This window comes from Polypterus senegalus, chromosome 3 (assembly GCF_016835505.1).
Source record: "Polypterus senegalus isolate Bchr_013 chromosome 3, ASM1683550v1, whole genome shotgun sequence".
NCBI lineage: Eukaryota > Metazoa > Chordata > Cladistia > Polypteriformes > Polypteridae > Polypterus > Polypterus senegalus.
In genome coordinates this window covers 124,132,440-124,150,474 of record NC_053156.1, presented here as the reverse complement: position 1 = coordinate 124,150,474, position 18,035 = coordinate 124,132,440, and the positions used below count along the sequence as shown (strand labels likewise).

Below are 18,035 nucleotides of genomic sequence, written 5' to 3'. Positions count from 1 at the left end.
TGTATAACATGGGCTGAGCATTTACCGTAAGCTGTCCAAGTGTACGGTACAGTGTGTCTTTCACATCCTAATGAAGAGGAGGAACAATTGAAACTCGTAAAATGGAAAGGGAGCCATCAGAAAGCCCGACAGAATAGGTGTGATGGTCAGCCTGAATTTGAACATCAGTGTAAATGGAGCTTCCCAAAAAGATCAGTGACATTTGTCAAGTGTTACATAAATGGGGTTTGAAACAGAAAAAGAAATGATTTGCATATATGGTGCGAGCATATTGGGATATTATTGGGATTTTCTGGATACACCATTTGAAAATGGATTTTCATTACTACTGCCTCCATATCTATCTATCTATCTATCTATCTATCTATCTATCTATCTATCTATCTATCTATTTATGCTTATTTTTCATAGCAGTAGCCTATCTGTTGGGCAGACCACAGTTTGTGAGACTCAAGGACTGTGTTTCTCATAAGGGATGTGAGCAACACTGGAGCACCACAAGGAATAGTCCTACCTCCTTTCACTTCACTCTGTACACCTCCAACTACAGATATAATACCAGGTCATTTCACATTTTTGCATGATTCTCGAGTGTATTGATAAAGGGGATGAGTCTTGGTGGAAAGAGAATTGTCTGCATCTTAACATCAGCAAAACCAAGGAACTGGTTATTGACTTTCGCCACACCAAAGAACCTCTATATATAGTCACTATTCAAGGGGTGAATGCAGAGGTGGTCCACTCCTACAAGTACATGGGGGTCAATGACAGGTTAGACAGTTCTCAGAACATATCTGAACTATACAGTGGAACCTGGGGTCACGATCGTAATTTGTTCCAAAACTCTGGTCGTAAATACAATTAATCCATTCCAGACCGTACGAACTGTATGTAATATATTTTTTAAAAGATTTTTAAGCACAAAAATATTTACTCATACCATAGAATGCACAGCATAATAGTAAACTAAATGTAAAAACATGGAATAACACTCAGAAAACCTTGAACAGAGAAAAGTAACATTGCAAGAATTCACGCTATAGCCTTAGGAACTGCTCGCTGTAAACACTATTTTTTTTTTAATGAGTTTTAAACACAGGGAAAAACATGAACATTTGAAAAATCCGTAATTTAATAAACAACCAAGAAAAGTAACATTGCAACAATGCACGCTACGAACCGATCGCTGTAAACAGAAGTGAAGTGGAGGTTAAAATCCAATAGAAAAAAGTCATTAAATACAACAAGATTAAAACAATGCTCAAATCTGCCTCTTTAAAAACAAGCCCGGTGTATTCTTTAACTGCCTTCTCAGCCTTACACGGCCAGCCCACTCTCTCTCTTGCTCGCTCTCGCTCTCTGGCGCCCTCTCTTCGTCTCTCGCTCGCTGCACAAGGAATGCACAGGGAGAGACCGAACACGTACGAAAATCATCCGTGTGTACGAACCGGAAGGGAAACTGGCTTGTTCGTCACCTGAGTGTGTGGTCGTGAAAAGATGCAAAAGTTCGGTGAATTTTTTGGTCGTAACCCGATTTGTACGTGGTCTGAGATGTTCGTGACCCAAGGTTCCACTGTATAAGAAAGGGCAGAGGAGGCTCTTTTTCCAGAGGAGACTGTATTCCTGTAACATAAAAAGTTTTATCATTCTCATTTTCTATACCTCTTTGATGGCCAGTGCAGTTTTCTATCCTGTGGCATACTGGGCTGGTAACATCATAAGACAGGCCCACTGAATCAACAAACTAAACAAAAGGTCAAGCTCAGTTATAGAATGTACTCTGGACCCCCTAGAGGTGATTACCACAGGAGAGAATTAAAACAAAACATTATGAACAAAGCTGCACATCCTCTCTCTGACACAATGAGTTATTTAAGCCAATGAATCATTCAGCAGAAGTGTGTCAGGAAATGATACGGGGGCTCCTTTATACCAACAGCAATATGTCTGCATAATGCCTCATTGGGATTATGACAGCCAAGTCAAACCTTTTCATTGTTTTCAATGTTTTATAGTTGTTCTAGTGTGTGTTCAGACCAAAGTGTGTGTATACATCTATTTATTTATTTACTTATTTATCTACCTATTTATTATTTATTTATTTAAAAAGCTTCTGTAAAAAGCCAAATTTCCCCCTGGGGACAAATAAATAAATAAATCTATTTACCAATTTTGCTTGTAGATAAACACACATTACTATCTATTTGATTGATGGTGTAACTATGTGACATCGGCAAACAACTTCTTTATAAGAAGGTGGCATAGTAATGGTGCCATCCCAGCTTTTGTATAAAACTCCCATGGCTTAATTTTCAGTCTGTTTTAATTGAGGCTAAAATTCTGTTATTCATCACCTTTTTTAACCCATGTATGTCAAGCTCCCTCAAAATATTTCACTACAGTTCCATTTTTAGCAGATATGGAATAAAGCAGGGGTACCCAATTCAACAGTGAGTACAGGTTTTCATTCAAACCATTTTCATAATTGAAAGTCAGGCCTATCAAGTAATGAAACTTTAATTTAATTGTATGGCATGTTAGGGCTATGATTCTTCCAAGACAAATCTTTATCATATTGTAGATTTTTCATTTTCTGAAAACAGTATTCTTATGTTTTGTGGTCCAGACCTTCCATTATCTCTCATTTATTTCACAACATTGTTTTAATACTTATACAATACTTCATGATGTATATACACAGGTTTAAATTAAAGCATGTTAGCTGGAGAACTGGTGGTTCCTTTGTCATCTGTGCCTCATTATTAATGGGTGGCTGGTTAGGAAACAGGCAACAATTAAAACCTTAATGTAGCTGTTTAAAACTACAAAAGGCAAGTAAGTGTTCCATCCATCCATTTTCCAACCCGCTGAATCCAAACACAGGGTCACGGGAGTCTGCTGGAGCCAATCCCAGGGCATAAGGCAGGAACCAATCCGGGACAGGGTGCCAACCCACCACAGGACACACACAAACACCAAGCAAACACTAGGGCCAATTTAGAATTGCCAATCCACCTAACCAGCATGTCTTTGGACTGTGGGAGGAAACCGGAGCGCCCGGAGGAAACCCACGCAGACAGGGGGAGAACATGTAAACTCCACACAGGGAGGGACCGGTAAATGAACCCGTGTCTCCTAACTGCGAGGCAGCAGCGCTACCACTGTGCCACCATGCCGCCCCCAGGTAAAAGTTCTGAATTGTAACTAGCATGTTAACTAAAACCAAGCCCAAAACAAATTTTGTAATAAATAAATGGATTCTAATTTAAAAATTGGTTAAAGCAAAAACCATTGCGGACTTCCAAGACCGGCGTTGAGTACCCCCGGATTAAAGCATAGAGGCTGAGATTTTTTACATCTTGCAACAAAATGTTCACTCTGTCCTACTTACATTGCAGAAAATAAGCAACTCAAATATGAATTGCGATATTAAACGAAGTATGTGTTATATAGTCCTGAACATTTAATTCCATTCCCAGTATTTCCTAGGTGGTTGCATGGTGTCCTGTGTCTTTAATATGCAGCAGACAGCAGACATGACCACCTTTAAGCCCCTCTTAATAGCTGAAAATACAATACATCTAAATACTACTGTTATGACAGGGACAGAATTTCATCATAAACAAAATTGTTATATTTAGAGACAGAGAACTTGTGTCATACAAGAAGATGTGTGTTTTTATACACTTGAAAAGCATGCATATGCTTTTCTGTTTATTAAATGTGCAAGCAAAGCATTATGGTAGACCTTTATTTGCTTCCATAAGGAAGGACTCTACATACTTGACAAAAGAATGCATAGAAAAAAAATGATTTTATATTTTAAAAAGTATGTTGCCATTGAATTGAAAGAGAAGACTGTTTTAGAGGCTAATATTAGAGCTGCTATAATTTTCACAGCACAGTATGTTGTGATGCTGTGTCCTATTAATGTCAAGTAGTTGCAGAAAATAATGATTGATTAACTAATTGAAACTAAAGTACACACATAATATGTAGAATATATATTAATCACACAAAATATATAGCAATCTTCCCAGATATTTTTGTCACTTTATACCAAACCCAGTGTATATATTTATGTTTTGGAGCAATCAGTTCGTCTAAATAGATAGATAGATAGATAGATAGATAGATAGATAGATAGATAGATAGATAGATAGATAGATAGATAGATAGATAGATAGATAGATAGATACTTTATTAATCCCAAGGGGAAATTCATATAATCCAGCAGCAGTATACTGATACAAAAAAACAATATTAAATTAAATAGTAATAAAAATGCATGTAAAAGCAGACAATAACTTTGAATAATGTTAGCATTATTTACTCCCCCGGGTGGAACTGAAGAGTCGCATAGTGTGGGGGAGGAACATCTCCTCAGTCTGTCAGTGGAGCAGGACAGTCACAGCAGTCTGTTGCTGAAGCTGCTCCTCTGTCTGGAGATGACACTGTTTAGTGGATGCAGTGGATTCTCCATGATTGACAGGAGTTTGCTCACTCTAAAACATTAGAACAATTTTGACAAGCCCAACAAATTTTGCCAATCTTATTTGCCTAATGTTTCCACTATAACATTGAGTCAGCGTCATAACTCCCTGGCTGGGAGTCAGATTCATGTTTTATGTCGATTTTGTTCATTTTTGGTTCTTTTTTATGTATTAGGTTTATTGGTGTTTATTCGTCATTGCCTCTGTGTGTAAGTTTCAATGTCTCAGCTATGTTCCTTGTGTTTTATGAGTGGTCTAATCACTGCCAGGAACTGCCCTCCACCCTATAAATTGGAGGGTCTCCCATACTTCCTAGGGGTTCATTTTGAATGTGCAGACAGAGATTGAATGTGTTTCTTGTGTTTTTATGTGCTTATGCCTTTTGATATCACAGGATTTTTGACCTCTGTGCTCTGCCATGGGATTTCCGTATTGGGACTGTGTTCTCCTTGGGTTGCCTTGAATTTTCAGGCAACTACCACACATTTTAACATTCTGCTCTATGTAGCTTAACTTTGTGACAGAGCATTTTTTGTGAACAATGCAATCTTTTAATTTTTATGAAGTTTCTGTCTTTGCCCTTTTATCTAGATGGGGTTTTATGGTATACTTTCCTCCACTGGGCATTATTGGAATTGCTTTTGCAACTTTTTTGGACTTGCGTGCCTTGAAACTCCTGGTTCACAACACATTTTGAAGGTCCCTAATGTAATGCTCTCTGCCACACATCTTCGTGATTTATTCCATTTTTCTTTGGTTCTCTATGTGAAGAAAAATGCTGTAACATTTGTGTGTAATTTACCCTTAATAATTCTGTATGCATAAAAGCATGAAAACACACGATATTTAATATGGAATCCAATTGACTTTAGCCTGTGCATTTATCTTAAAGGTGGTCAGATTGCTGTCAATCGGTATATCATCACCTTTTCTCTAGGTATTTCATATTTGGCATAAGACAAAGAGAAAATGATATTGTATTATGTAGCCTATAATTTTATGAACTTGCTTTTTTCCAGGACAGGGTAACATAGATCCAAAGGCTATTGTGGAAGCGTTGAGCTGAAGATAAGATCTATCCCTGCCAATACAGCACATTTACACACACATATTCCTATCAAGCCTGTGATGATTTTGGAATTGGGATGCATGGCTGGCTGGCCTTGTCACGTTGCATAAAGCTACATTGTTATGAAGGATGAGGATGCGTAAACAGAGACAGCTGGTGACTTACTACATGAGATGACCTCAAGGTAGAGCTGATAAACAAATCGTGCTGAAAAAAATGAAGAACACTACAATCAAGCAAACAGCTACAACCTGAACTGCTGCTCAGTGGAATTACTAAAAAGGAAGGATTGGCCACGAACAGACATTACTCTTGAGAAGGTGGACATTCTGAAAAGTAATGGACATTTGAATATGAACTAACTCATCAAACTACTGATCAACACATTAATATCAACCACTGAATGCCATGCATAAAGTACATTTTACATAATTTATACCATTGTCAGGATAAGAGGAGCCACACATTTTGCAAAGGCACTGCTGAATCTAGCGAGAGAAGCAGCTCTGACAAGATAACAGCCATCAGCCTCCCAATCCCAGTAAATCACGTTCCAAAAAGAAGAGAGAAAAAGAAGGCCCTATGACTCCTTATGCGTTTGTATGTTTGTCTCTCCCTTTTATATCTTTTTGGTATCCGCAAATATTTAACTACTCTGGTTGCACGTGTGTAAAACTTTGCTATAACTGTAATACTAAATGAATTCAAATTTAATAAGATTATAGTTTAGTAAAAGGTTATGATCTGTGTCGGTTATTACTCCATCTTGGGTTCTGTAAGAGGTGCACTACATTGTACACATGTGCTGTATCAGGTTTGAGAGGTTTAACTGTCCATGGGCTTACAGATGAGGCCCCCTTGGTTTCTCAGATCATTCTATCCCAGTTAAGTGGGCCAGCAGCTATTAGGGGAGACAAACAGAAAAATCCACGGCTCAGATTCATAATTAACACACAACATAAACTGCACATTTCAAAACACTACAAAGCTTATTTAGTTTCAGACATGAACTTCTTGGAGATGTGGACGTCAAACAGTTTGAAAGGCACCAAGCCAGGAGTTGAATGCAATTCTATGGAGCTGTGATACAGCAAGTGTGATACAGCACTACTACAGCACTACTACAGCACCACTGTGTTGCCATGTATAACTGCATAATGATGTAATAATAAAATAAATAACAATATTATGTCTAAAAAATCAGTAAAGAGAACAGTAAGCTGAATCCTTCTAAGAACACATAAAGTAACAATTTTTGTTAATGTTTTTTAAACTTAGTTGCAAGATACCTGTGTGTGGGGACATGGAGTCAACACTGGTTTCCAAGAGAACTGATTGGTGTAAATGTTTCCCTTGAAAAACGGAATCACCCGGAATGATCTGCTTTATTTAACAGGTATGTAATAAATATTACAACAATTTAAGCATTAAGTTTGCAAAAAGAAGATAATTCTGGCAAGTGTTTTGAGGTCAATTCAAATCAAAGAACTGATTAAAGCATTTTGTCACTATCAAACCCACCAAAATAAAATAATTATATGCTTTACACATTGTTTTTACGCATGATTTGAGGGTCAAAATATTAGACATAGTGTGTTTGTAGCTCTTGAATTCCTGCATTATGAAGTTCAGTGTTTGTGTCAGACGATGAACGCTACCATCTATGATCCTGGCTTATGCTGGTGGCCTGCTTACAAACACGCATTTGACTTAAACAGTTTACAGCGGCCTCTTGCACATATCTGGCTATCCCAGGAATTTGACAGTAAATTGCCAGGTAGACGTTCTGCACAAAGAAAAAAGGCATTGACCAATATCCTGAGAAAGGTGAATGAGGAATTTCACATATCAAGACTGAATATACTGCAATTCCTGATTATCAGCTATCTCAGCATATCCATCCATCCATTTTCCAACCCGCTGAATCCAAACACAGGGTCACGGGGGTCTGCAGGAGCCAATCCCAGCCAACACAGGGCATAAGGCAAGAACCAATCCCAGGCAGGGTGTATCTCAGCATATTTGTTAAAAAAAACTTTTTTTTAATTAAATGATTAGAACTGCTGAGCTAAGCACACAAATTCTCACAAAGGCTTTATGTTAATGCAGTAGATGCAGATGATGATTTATGTTTGTCTGTGACTCGCTCGTAAATTTTCACAGGTATAGATCACTATGTGAAAAGTTAGATTTTTGAAAAATAATTTGAAATGAAACTAACTTCTAACTGAGCCAAGGGGACACTTGTTAAGATCAGTTTCCACCAGACAGGGACGAACTCCATCAATTTCATGGTTGCTTTCAAGTTTGTAAATGGAAGTATCTTCCACCATGAACAGCTCACTGAAGCGCTTTTGCTGATGTTGGGAGATGTTTTAATTTACTAAAATATGTGAATGAGGGATGCAGTAGTGAAAAGGACAGTAGTCATGTGGTGGGAACCAGACTTTATCCAGGCTCTGGAAAAGGTAGAAGATGCGGATTCTCTCTAATTCAAATTTAACTGCTATTTGTCTCATCCTGTTTATATCTTAAATGTAACTTTGCTATTTTAGTGCATTGTGTGGAGAAAATGTATTCAAATAATAGAAACACAACCAATGTAGCATTTCACTAGTGTTATTCACGATGCAACTGTAAAAAAGACCGTAACGTTACTGGTTTCTGATCTTTTGCCTAACTTCCAGAAACATCATACAGCATTACCTGGCATTGGCATGCATGAACACTGCTCACCTGGGAAATTAGCATAACAAAGACAATTAATGTGAAAGAGTGAATTCTGTTGAATTTCTTGAGTGGTTAACATCATAATGCCATGGGTGCCCCATGTGAAAGAGGCTAGTTTCACCCTGGTAATAAATACACAGATAATTAATTCTCCTCACATTTGCCAGGCTTGTCATCACCATCAAGGAAGTTTCCTAACATTGGCCATACATAAATATAAGAAACCGGGAAAGAGTAGGTGGGTACTTAGCAAGGCTTCATATGTAAATCTGCTCAGCTGCAGAGATCCATTAAAATGACATACTGCACACTGTATTTTATTTAGAATTCTTAGACATGGAGATTGGCATTATACCACACACCAAATTATGTGCTGTTGCCAAATGATTTAGGTTGCTTTTGGAAACATTTAGCACTGTGTGCAAAGCACACAGATGTATTGTTAAATTTATCAACTGGTTTGAAGATGGTTGAATCAGAATCTAACAATCTGAATAGCACACAGATGCTTTTCCAGCAGTGTCAACAACATTTTAAAGCTCTAAAACTGGGTATATATACTGACATTATTTCTTCACCATACAGTAAATTAGAAGTCTACAGAAGTGTTATTTATTCAACATCAACTCACATACAAATGATTTTATTTACTTGTTACTTTTGTTTACTTGTTCAGATGTTTCACTCATGTATGAGTCAGACATATTAATGGACACATATTTCAGTGTTTTCATGAGTTTAATTAGTCACACAGAGCATTCATGGTAATTGCAAGAATAACTAAGAAGAAAAATTGTTAAATACAATATGTGAAACAAGAGCCACACCAGCACTCTGATGGGTGGGGAGTCAAAATGCAGTTTCTCCAAGCAATGCATATGGTCAGAAATTCCAAAAAACACATTGAAAAACTAAAATAAAACATTCCCAAAGACTACCAATCTCTTTACCCTTTGATAAATAGTTGACACACCCAAATCATAACAGCACATGAATACACATTCATCTCCAACACATAGACAAGAGCAGCAAAATGAAACCTGACTTATAAAAATAGAATAGATGTTTTTGTGGATCTTATTTGTAAATGCCATTCTGCTAATCTTGCCAGCATGTCCAGTTTCAACAATACCCTGCCAGCTGAAAAAATGGAATATCTGCACACTGAAATGACCATTGATGAAAGAAGTGATTGAGTAATTGCAAGTTGAAATGACCAAGGGTGACAACCCCCCTGCTCATTGTAACAATAGCATTTGAATCTCCGCACACCAAAATGACCATTGACGAAAGAAACAATTGAGTATCTGCAAGTTGAAATGACTCCTGCTCATTTTAATAATCGTATTTGAGTATCCATGTGCCAAAATGACCAAGGAGAAGGGGGCAATGAAGCAATCAGGTCTTGTACATAAATCATGAGTGAGAAATACTGCACTGCTTTAAAAAGCTGGTGTCTGCATGCTGCATAAAAGTATGATCAGATCTCTGTTAAGGAGCTAAGTCATCCAGGGGCACCCTGCTAGTGATTGTGGTGAACTTCAGTCCCTTCAGAAAAAGGTGAGAGCAGCAAACTTCTTCTTCTTTCGACTGCTCCTGTTAGGGGTTGCCACAGCGGATCATCTTCTTACATATCTTTCTGTCCTCTGTATCTTGTTCTGTTACACCCATCACCTGCATGTCCTCTCTCACCACATCCATAAACCTTCTTTTAGGCCTTCCTCTTTACCTCTTCCCTGGCAGCTGTATCCTTAACATCCTTCTCCCAATATACTCAGCATCTATCTTCTGCACATGTTCAAACCAATGCAATCTCGCCTCTCTGACTTTGTCTCCCAACCGTCCAACTTGAGCTGACCCTCTAATGTACTCATTTCTAATCCTATCCATCCTTGACAAGCCCTGTGCAAATCTTAGTATCTTTAACTCTGCTATATCCAGCTCTGTCTCCTGCTTTCTGGTCAGTGCCACCGTCTCCAACTCATATAACATAGCTGGTCTCACTACCATCCTGTAGACCTTCCCTTTCACTCTTGCTGATATCCGTCTGTCACAAATCACTCCTGACACTCTTCTTCACCCATTCCACCCTGCCCGCACTCTCTTTTTCACCTCTCTTCCACAATCCCCATTACTCTGTAATGTTGATCCCAATTATTTAAACTCATCCACCATCGCCAACTCTACTCCTTGCATCCTCACCATTCCACTGACCTCCCTCTCATTTACACACATGTATTCTGTCTTGTTCCTACTGATCTTCATTCCTCTCCTCTCTAGAGCACTCTCCACCTCTCCAGGGTCTCCTCAACCTTCTCCCTACTATCGCTTCAGATCACAATGTCATCAGCAAACATCATAGTCCATGGGGACTCCTGTCTAATCTTGTCTGTCAACCTGTCATTCACCACTGTAAATAACAAAGGGCTCAGAGCTGATCCCTGATGTAATCCCACCTCCACATTGAATGCATCCGTTGCTCCTACCGTAGACCTCACCACTGTCACACTTCTCTTGTACATATCCTGTACAACTCTTATGTACTTCTCTGCCACTCCCGACTTCCTCATACAATACCACAGCTCCTCTTGAGGCACCCTGTCATTTGCTTTCTCAAGTTCCATAAAGACGCAATGCAATTCCTTCTGGTCTTCTCTAAACATCTCCATTAACATCATCAGAGCAAACATTGCATCTGTGGTGCTCTTTCTTGGCATGAAACCATACTGCTGCTCACTAATCATCACCTAACTTCTTAACTTAGCTTCCATTACTCTTTCCCATAACTTCATGCTGTGGCTCATCAATTTTATTCCCCTGTAGTTACTGCAGTCTTGCACATCCCCCTTATTCTTAAATATCGGCACCAGTACACTTCTCTTCTCCACTCCTCAGCATCCTCTCAAATTTCCAAGATTCCATTAAACAATCTGGTTAAAAACTCCACTGCCATCTCTCCTAAATACCCCCATGCTTCCATATGTATGTCATCTGGACCAACGGCCTTTCCATTTTTCATCCTCTTCATAGTTGTCCTTACTTCCTCCTTGCTAATCCGTTGCATTTCCTGATTCACTATCTCCACATTATCCAACAACTTTTCTCTCTCGTTCTCTTCATTCATCAGCCTCCCAGAGTACTCTTTCCATCTGTTCAACACACTCTCCATGCATGTGAGTATGTTTCCATCTTTATCCTTTATCACCCTAACCTGCCCTAACCATCTTTCCCAGCTCTGTCCCTCTGTCTAGCCAATCAGTACAGATCCTTTTCACGCTCCTTAGTGTCCAACCTCTCATACAACTCATCATACGCCTTTTCTTTAGTCTTCACCACCTCTCTCTTCACCTTGTGCCATATCTCCTTGTACTCTTGTCTACTTTCTGCATCTCTCTGACTATCCCACTTCTTCTTTGTCATCCTCTTCCTCTGTATACTCTCCTGTATTTCCACATTCCACCACCAGGTTTCCTTTTCCTCCTTCCTCTTTCTAGATGTCACGCGAAGCACACTTATTGCTGTTACCCTTACTACATCTGCTGTAGTTTCCCAGCTATGTGGAAACTCTTCACACTGCCACTCAGTGAGAGCAGCCAACTCTTATGCTATAAAGTGTAGTCAAAGAAATCACACAAAGGTTAGAACCAGAAAATCAAAATACACTGTCATCAAAACCAAAAACAGTTGTGGCTAAAACAACTCTCAAGAAAGTTGTCCTCAATCTGAGATACTTATCAATGCTTCAGGCTGACATTTAACTGGTGGCACTGATGACATCATAGATCTTGATCTGCCAGCAACCTCATAGCAAATGCTCCACAAAATGGTAGGACCCATACTAAACAATGACACAGATATAATTTAAGCAATTTGAATACATTTTTAAATATTTAAATTCTAAATACTTCAATACATAAAGCGGGCATGAAAAAGATAAGAAAAACAAAACAGAAAAGGCAGAAGATTTTTAATCAAATCTACCTTATAACCCAAAAAATGGAAGGAGGAGCTGTGGAGAGGTTTTGTTTGCTTCCAAAGAGGAAGAAAAATAAACAGAGATGGTCCACCGAGAATGATTACCACACAACAAAAGAGAAGGAAAAAGATAAGAGATGTGTGCTTGCTCAATTTAATTAACAGATTTGTTCTAGGACTTTTAAACTGTGGCACATAGGAAGACAGGAGATGAGCTGTGATGACTACCAGAAAGACCAAGGTGTGGTTTCATTATCATCCTTTTCTTTTTCTATTATGAAATCCCTTGTTTATTATGAGTGTTACTCACAACACAGAGAGAGCATACATACATATGGACACACACACACAAGCAGAAAGGTTTCCTGGAAGTATACTGTACATAATTAAGACAAAAAAACTTGTCCACTTTCCTCTGGTGGCACAATCTTTTTATATAAACTCAAAGTTCTAAAGCAGCTGATAAAAGTGCAGATATGTTATTCTTAGAAAATAAGATAGTATTAGCAAAACTCAAAAAGCATTAAAAAACAAATCTCCTTCTTGAAACTGCCAACATTCAGCACACACAACCTAGTACATGCCGCAAGACTTTGAATCTCTTTTTAAAATTTTCAATGGTTGAGTGAGATCATATAGTAAAATTAGAGAGTGTTTGAGGAGGCCCAGAATTGGCCAGATTGTTAAAACTTACATCCACCTCTTACAAGACAAAATACGGTTAGCTAAACCACCAGATACAATCTAGTGGACTAGAAAAATAAAAAATACTAAATATTGTTTCTTTGCTCTATCCAGTGATTTGTTTGCGTAGTGGCTGATACTAAGAACCCTAATTGCAAGTCATTTTCCTTTCTGAAAATAAAAAACAGCAATTCTTTTGAGAAAACCAAAGTCAAAACTAGCATATGAAAGTAAACTTTAGATGTTTTGCTTTTCACACTTCTAAATGTTCTTTGATTTTTTTCCTGATATTGTATTCTGTTTCTTCTGAATTTCAGATTTTTCTTTCTCCTTTTCTTTTCAAATTCAAAATGATTCTTTTGTCTGTTACTCTTTGATTTGTAAATGTGAGTACAGTCTTGTTTCTCTTCTGTTATAGTACCATTGATGGCACCCTTACAGTTTAGCTTATTCAGGGTGCCACACACAGTGTTCAAAATCATGCAATTGCATTGCTGTATCTTAAACACAGAAATCTAAACAATAAATGTAAAAACAAGCCTTTACAAAATTCACAAGCCAATCTTTAATGCGTAGAAGAGCCCCATGCGTGGCTTAAAGCTTCCCCAAACTGAGCTGAACTTCACAGGCCTCACAGCTCCAATGTGTTGGCGTCAAATACCAGCCCAGTCACTGGCTATGTGGAGTCACGCAGATATGTGAACTTGTGATACCTTCACCAAATTGTGGTCCTATTTTCAGCATGAATCGACTAGAACTCAGGATTTGTCAGACCAGGAGTTATTTTTGCAGTCCCCCAATGTCTAGTATTTTTGCCTTTTAGTCCACCGTAAACACATTGTCTAATGTAGTGATCATCGAAGATGAAATAGGAATGTGTCATCATCTGTTCTAGCTTACTTGTAACAAGGGACAATGGGTGTGTATTCTGTCCTCGGATGATGACATGGCCCAAAAAATGTGCCCCAATGAATTTAAATGGTAGAATCCGACAGTCCTGCCAAAGAAGAAGGCCTACCCTGGAGGAACCAAAGATAGTGAGATTGTTCTACCTACATTTTTCCAAGTGAAAAATCCCAATTTGACATTTTTGTGAGTCACTTCAATTTCACCTTTTACCTCTTTGGAACCAACTAAACTATTAGACAATAAAACATAATGATGTTTTTGATGTCACTCTAAAAATAAAAAATACATCTGTAGATTTTGTTGGGATTTAGTGGAGTTCATAAAATTTGATCATCACTCTTATTAGTCAATTGGCTTGAGTCCCCTGCAACCCTGAATTATATTAAGTAAGTCTGAGGATGTTATTATGTTATGTTATGACATTTTTATTAGGTTCTCAGCGCTTTGAAGGCCTTGCTGATTCTTCTTTTGACACTACAGGACTGAATTAAAAGCAGGCAAACAAATTAAGAAAACTTGTATCTTTAACAAATTATTAATTCAGTCCTCAGAATCCAAATGAGCTTTGTCATCCTGGATATGTTCTAACTGACAATATGAAATGCAAAGAAATTTCAGCAGACCTATTGTGTAAATAAAGATGAATTAAATTTTTGAATTTGTTCCAGTCATGGAGTCTAGTGTGCAGGTTTGAGGATGGTTAGATATTTAGAAAGCTTTCTTTGTTCACTTATGTACTGTAAATGCCATTTGTCATTGTAAAGTGCCCTGTGAATGAGCATGGGATGCATTTCTTTTTTTAAAATGATAAACCTCATGCAGCAGCTTACTTGGTGTACACAGATAAGCGTGTCCGGCATTTATTATAGACTATAGTTATTATTTTGTCAGGAGTCTGGCAAATAAGGAGCTTGAGTCACACCCAAGAACGTGACACAAGAGACTGAGTTATAGTGAAAAAGAATTGCTGATAGTGCCAGAGGGACCATTTTGTGAAGAGGATAAAGAATAAAACTTTTCACTTGAAGATGAGAATGCTAGTGGATTCTCCTCTGTCGGGGTGGAACAGCAAGAGCAGATTTGTTATAGCGCTGACAGCATAACAGAAGCCAAGCAGTCAGACAACAGTTTTTAAGCCATCTCACAAGTGTGTGTGTGTTAGTATGTGTATCATGTGTATTAATAATAGCCACAAAAGCCTTCTGACATATGGAGCAATTGTGCAGGCCATTCCAAATGGGAGGGAAAAAAAGTCATGCTTTGTGCCTAAAACTTAATACGGAGAGGCTGCTCAAAATAACGATGGCCTTTCTATTACCCTTTGAGAAAGAATAAATAAAAATCACTACAGCAATCACTTTCTTTCTGCTAGCAGAGAGGGGCAATCCGATCCTATGCAGGCTGAAATCTGAGGAGGTCACTGTACACCATGATAAAATTCCCTAACCCTGAGCCAAGTTTCCCTGAGGGGCCCTCCTCCTACTCCCAACACTTTCCAAGCTGACTTTTCCATTCCCCCATCACCCTCCCCTGCATCTCTTTCATTTCCCCTACCTTAAAGCCTTGATATCTGATCTGCCACAAGTGCTCAGATTTCAGTTTTTACAGCTTAGGCTGCCTATTGCTGTACACATTCCTTTCTTTCTCTCTGCTTACCCTGATTACTTACCACGGCTTATTTTACACTGGTCCAGATGAAAGCAGTTCAGATGAAGGAAACACAGCCAGACTGTTTAGCTTTTCTAGATGCGATCCTCACAAGGGCATACTGTGTTCTCTCTCCCCCTTATGAAATTAAAATTGCTTTTTAATAAAATGCTTCATCTCTCTCTCAATATGGATTTCTTATAGTTTTGTAGGCTTCTTAAAATCACTTTTGTCTACTCCTCTGTGATAGAGATGAATCCCTTACCTTGTATGGGATGAAATGAGCAAGAGACACTCTTAACTAATTATTCTGTATCATCTGTTTTGTGACCACAGATACTGTGTAAAGGCCTGTTTGGTTCTGAAGGTTTAAAGCTCAGATGGGATGGCTCCTTCACCACTAACTAAAAAGCAATCTTATGGCAAAAAAACTACTACATGTCTACTGCAGAGAGTAATGGACTGCTGAGGTGAGCGACTTCAACATGGCCTCCCCAGGTATCTTTGTTGGGTGTGGCCATTTGGCAGGTACTGAATTAAATCTTGGACACAGCACACACACACCATACTATTGGGCACCTTTTAGATTTGTCATCATTGTTTGAAATGTATATGTTGAATGAAAACTTCTTCAAGAGTTTGGTGGAATTAACTTAAAAATAGGTGTCTAGGTGGGTGTAATGAGTATTTGTGTTCATTATTCCATTTTTAGGTTCCAGCTTATTCACAGATATTAAAGGAATAAGAGCAGATAGCAAGCAGCAATTCTGCATTGATTGCCAGACACACTCATTTATGATAGATAGATAGATAGATAGATAGATAGATAGATAGATAGATAGATAGATAGATAGATAGATAGATAGATAGATGGTTCATACACAGAAAGCACATATATATGTACACAGACATACATACACATGAATGCATGCAACTAAATACAGTACACAAATGCCATATGCTGTCTATACATAATGCACACACAAACGTGTCTTTTTGTTTTCCCTCCTATATCTTTTTGAAAATGACTTTCACTATCCATCATATTGCATATGTTTAAAAGGCACATGTATACATACGTACTGTACATACATTGTCTATCCCACTTAATCCAATTCAGGATCTCAAGAGCCTATCCTGACAGCACTGGGTGTAAGGCTGGAAACAGTTTTCGATAAGATGTCAATCCATTACAAGATGCACTTACACACACACACACACACACACACGCACACCCTACATGGGGCCAATGAGGAATCACTGATTAGCCTATCCAGTGTACCAGGAGAGAAATTCCCACGAACACAGGGAGAACATGCAAACACCACATGAGCAATGGCCAGCTGCAGAATTAAAAATCACAACACTGTATCGGTGAAGTAGCACTACTAACCACTGCACTGTGTCACATCACATTTGTGATAAACTTTCAAAAGGAATATTATATCATAAGATCTTACATTCAAATATGTCAACAGTTAACTGTGTAGTTTTCACCAGTAAATTAGCATTGTTGCTTCTTTTTTTTTTTTTACTTTTGTACAACTGTTAATAAATATATAGTAGCAGTACTGAAAACACCAAAATATGTACCAAGCAAAAATAAAACTTCTCAAAAAAGTCTCATTGAAAAACATGTTAAAGCTAAAACAAATGATACAGCAAATACAATTATTGCAATAAAATATTAAGGATTAGTCTAAGAAAATTTGTCCACCAAATCCTGATTCAAAATAACCCATCACTCAAGCATATAAATATATGTGTTATATATATTATATAAAAAACGTCCAAATAATATATCTAAATTAAACATTCTGTAACCTATACAGATCCATGGGGTTAACTTTGCTCTTCTTGGTGAATGGCACACTGACCTTTTTTGTCTACTAATGAGATCGTGGATTTAGTTGCATGAATTCCGTGCCTTACTTTTATTCTACTTTTTTTTTCCTTCGTCATACTAACCACACAGTTTCCATACTAAACTTCACACACTAGAGCATAAAGTTTGAAAGGCAAAATAATTCCGGATTTAGGACTACTTACCTGTATGCTCATGATCTAATAACCTTGATCGTATCCTCCAAGCCCGCTCTACAACAATTCCTCCACCTCTTTCTCTCCCCTTAAATTGTCCTACCTAACCAAACCATACCGCTACTTGACGTCTAGATGGTATTGTATATCGATGTTTGCAGTTAATGAGTTTAATATAGGGATAAATCCTTGATTATCTTATATGAGTGTCAGTCTTAGTGTCAGGATCAAACGAACAGTCGCGAAAGATGACAAGACAAAGATGCTATACTCTTACAGCGCATCCCTAGAGGTGACAAGCGCATCACAGGCAGACTGTGATTTCAATTACTTCTGAGCTTTTTTACTTACGGAAAAAAAAGAAATAATGTTGAAGGTGCAATAGCTATCACTTTAGTATGAGGTTGTGTAATTTTCCCCTTTCACACAATGTTGTTTTTGTTTCTTCTCGGTAGTTCAGACAAACATCTGTTATAGAAGCACAACTA

General features: G+C 38.0%; 1 protein-coding gene across 5 annotated transcripts in view; it reads right to left on the bottom strand.

Annotated features, from left to right (window-relative positions):
- sobpa (sine oculis binding protein homolog (Drosophila) a) overlaps positions 1 to 18,035 on the bottom strand; it is a 506,753-nt gene that overhangs the window by 486,316 nt on the left and 2,402 nt on the right. The gene's annotated exons all lie outside the window — the stretch shown is intronic.